The sequence below is a fragment of the Leucoraja erinacea genome, chromosome 5 (assembly GCF_028641065.1).
Source record: "Leucoraja erinacea ecotype New England chromosome 5, Leri_hhj_1, whole genome shotgun sequence".
Classification (NCBI taxonomy): Eukaryota; Metazoa; Chordata; class Chondrichthyes; order Rajiformes; family Rajidae; genus Leucoraja; species Leucoraja erinaceus.
This window is the reverse complement of record NC_073381.1, coordinates 60,876,344-60,880,612: the sequence shown is the minus strand read 5'-3', so window position 1 is coordinate 60,880,612 and position 4,269 is coordinate 60,876,344.

Below are 4,269 nucleotides of genomic sequence, written 5' to 3'. Positions count from 1 at the left end.
CCACATGTTCATGGGTGGTCGCGCCTTCATGGTCGTGAGGAGTTTGCGTATTCTGGGAACTAGTTGCGGCCTCATTATAGTCACCGCAAATTTTTCAACGTTGATAAATTAGCGGCGACTAGAATTAAGCCGCCATGGAGAGTAGCGAGATTTCTCGTGCCGTAGGTGGGTCGCCAGGAGGTCAAAGGTTCTCGTAGGTTGTAGCCAGTGCTGACCGGTGAATTTCACTGACTCATTGGGGGAAAAAACATGAGTAGTAGTTTTCAGAACCGAGGATAACCGACTGGTAATGTTAAATGTCTGCTAAGCTTCACAGCCGTGTATCTCTGGGCTTTGCGTGTGAACTTTTCATTAAAAAATTGCGAGATGTTTTGGTTACAAAACCACCGTGGGTTAGGGTTAGACTGGCGCTCTCTAGAGATAATACTTGAGAAATAGGTGTTTTCATTCAAAAATCGCAAGAATTTTGCGTGTGACCTTTTTTCAAAACCATCATGGCGGATTCTCGTAGGAGACGAACTGCTGAGTCCATTCTACGTGAGATCTTTGCAGACAGTGACTCTGAGGAACTTTCAAATGATTCCGAAGATGAACTGGGTAATAACGATGATATTGAAAATGAAATTTCCGATGACAACACATCTGAAAATGACCAAAACTGGGTCCAAGGGGGTGATGTGGACATTGACAATGCATCTCCTACCCCTCCAAGGCATGTAGCACAGAATCGTGGGCCTGCAGTGTTGACTGACATTCAGAATTGGATCAAATTAGGTCCTGCTGATAAGCACCATTTTATTTTTAATCCCTCTACCTTATTTTGAGGTCAGCCTGAGCCAGGATGAAGGGTTCCAATGGACTCTGGACGTGATCAACCAGCTGATTCTACACTGCATTTTTTCCACCTGCTATATTTGCACTCATGGCTGATGAAACAAATAGATATGCCTCGCAATTCTTTGACAATCATGTTATTGATGATGAGCTACCACCCTCATCAGGAATTAGAAAGTGGCATGATACTTCTGAGGAAGAAAGTGAAGTGTATGTGGCCCTTGAAATCATCAAGGGCTTGTGTAGTAAAAATCACCTCCATGATTACTGGGATAGTTTTTGGCTGACACAAACCCAGGGGTTCAGTCGTGATGAGTACCTACTTCTGCGTTCCTTCCTGCATTTCAATGACAATGCCAATCAAAAGGTGAAGGGTCATGTCGATTGTGACCCACGGTACAAAATACGTCCTGTGATAAATCTTGTGAAAGATACGTATTTGAATTTCTATCAGCCACACCAAGAAATATCAATAGATGAAATAATGAAAGGATTCAAAGGCCTCTTGAGTTTCAAGCAATATATCCCCAATAAGCCTAGTAAAAGGAGTATAAAAATCTGGGCTTTGTGAGATTCTGTGAATGGATATAATCTACGATGGAATGCTTACACCAGTAAAAGTGAGAACAATGATCGCAAGATGACCTTGGGGTCTAGTGTGGTGAAAACTCTTGTAGGTAGAATTGATTCCAATGGTCATAAGGCACATATGGACAGCCGTTTCTCCTTTCCCCCTGAGCTATTTCTTACCTTGAAACAAAAGGGGACTGGTGCTTGTGGTACCGTAAGATCAAACCGAAAAGGTTTGCCCAAAAAAAGTTGGTAAAGCAGACATGGTAAAGCTGAAACAGGGGGATCAACATCTGTTTTGGAATTCTACTGATGGCCTTACTTTTACCACATGGCAAGACACACAGCCTGTGTCAGTTGTCTCTCATCTATACATGGAAATGAGACTGTCGACAAGGACATTTGGTCAATGAAAGAACCTATGGGAAAGTAGACTGTGAAGAATCCAGCCATAGTGCAGGACAACAACAAATTTATGGGTGGCGTTGACAGATTTGACCAATTATCGGCTTGCTACTGTTATCCACACAAATGCCAGAAATGGTATCAAGTTATTTTCCACTTTGTGAAGGAAACTGTGCTTGTGAATGGTTTTTATCGCTTATAAACTTTCACGTCCTGATGAGAACATTAATCAGCTTGGTTTCCACCGGAAAGTTATTGACTCTCTCATTCCAGTGAACATTCGTACCAAAGCAAGGACCAAAGCAGACACTGTTGATCAGCGAATGAGAAGGCGGTTAGTAGAACAGCATTTTTGTGCAGAATATAAGAATAAAAGGTACAGGCCTGAATGTATTGTGTGCTCGGATCGTGCCTCTGCTCTGTGCCACCAGACTACAACATACTGTGAGGACTGTGAACGTCCAATGTGTTCCCCTAAATGTTTCAAACGGTACCATACAGTGTATCAATATACAATTGAATATGAATAGACTACAAATAAACTGTATGCTAAAAATGACTATTATACCCTGGTACATTGAATGAATTTGAAACTGACATTGTGGTTTGACATTGCATGCGTATTCATGCTGTCGTGCATTTGATATTTCAATTTCTATGAATTATCTGGGATATAATCACCCACAACATGTTCAAAAAACTGTATTCACAAATTATTCACTTTCTAAAACAATTTTTATTGAATTTGCATGTATTTTTATCAAAAAGTACTTTTCGTATACACAAATATGCTAATTCGCTCATTTGCGTAACATCATACTTTTGGGTGAAATCTGATTTCACTATTTGGGAGTCCTGATTACATTACAGCTTCAGTCTTTATTGGTGATATTTTGTCTCAAACATAGCATGTGTAAGCAACACGGTGACCCCATTTTGAACCCAGCATGGAACACAATTAATGAAATTCTGGCTGTTGCAGCGACAAGGGTTAATAAAGGTTTAAACAATGTATCATTGCAGTTCTTAAACAAGCTTAAATTCCTTATCTCTGTATCTCCCCCTCCCCTGACTAAGTCTGAAGAAGGGTCTCAACCCAATACGTCACCCATTCCTTCTCTCCAGAGATACTACCTGTCACAATGGACACTCCAGCATTTTGTGTCTATGTTGAATTATAATAAGGCAGATACCAAATATAAATTTTCTTAATTTAAAAGTTATTAACTAAAACTGATTCACTTTGTAAGTAAACCTCAACGTTTTATGGCAAATTTAGAGGGAAAGTGGGAACCTATGCCCTGGTGAGTTGAAACTCTGGGTGCCATAGCCACAAGAATTGAAACAGCATGGCAAGCATCTTTAGGGTGATCCAGATGTTGAATAATTGTATTTCTGTATAGTTCAATAATGGATTATTGATGTTTTAATGCATTTTGTAAATTTACGTAATTTTGATCATATAACAACACATATCTGACTCTTGCCATTCAGTATACAAACTCTTACAACTCTTTTAAAACTCGGTTTTCCAGCCCATTTAGTATTTTAATGTAGTGAATAGTGACTTAATTAATAGAAGGAAAATGACAACTGATTTACTTATAACCATATAACCATATAACAATTACAGCACGGAAACAGGCCATCTCGGCCCTACAAGTCCGTGCTGAACAACTTTTTTCCCTTTGTCCCACCTGCCTGCACTCATACCATAACCCTCCATTCCCTTCTCATCCATATGCCTATCCAATTTATTTTTAAATGATACCATCGAACCTGCCTCCACCACATCCACTGGAAGCTCATTCAACACCGCATCATCATTTTAAAGACCTCTATCAAGTCCCCCCTTAACCTTCTGCGCTCCAGAGAATAAAGACCTAACTTATTGAACCTTTCTCTGTAACTTAGTTGTTGAAACCCAGGCAACATTCTAGTGAAAAATACTTAGTGAAAAATTCCCCAGTTAGCATTGAAACAAATGGCCAAATAATGTGCTCTATATATTGATTTGGGGTTAAATGTTGACCAATATTTATGCTTATTAAATTATGTCTTACTGTGGATGCAAAAAATATGGGCAAGCCATTGGTGTAATGTTTAATCTAAAAGGCAACTGTCATCAGACTAGATTACATACTCAATCTACAAGAGTATGTTGTAAACCGTTACCCACTTAACTCGGACAAGATTGCTCTTCCTGAACCAACTACCAGCTATCTGTTAAGTTTGAAAGGTCTAGATTTGAAACTTCACCCATTCCTTCTATAAAGAGGCGCTGCCTGTCTCACTGAGTTACTCCAGGATTTTATGTCTATTTTCGGTTTAAACCAGCATCTGCTACAACAGCTATCAATAAATGACCATCAAAAATCATTTTCAATTAAGTGAGAAATGAAATTTGTGAAAAAATAATTTAAATGCAAGATTAGCTATTTAATTGTAACAATTTAGATA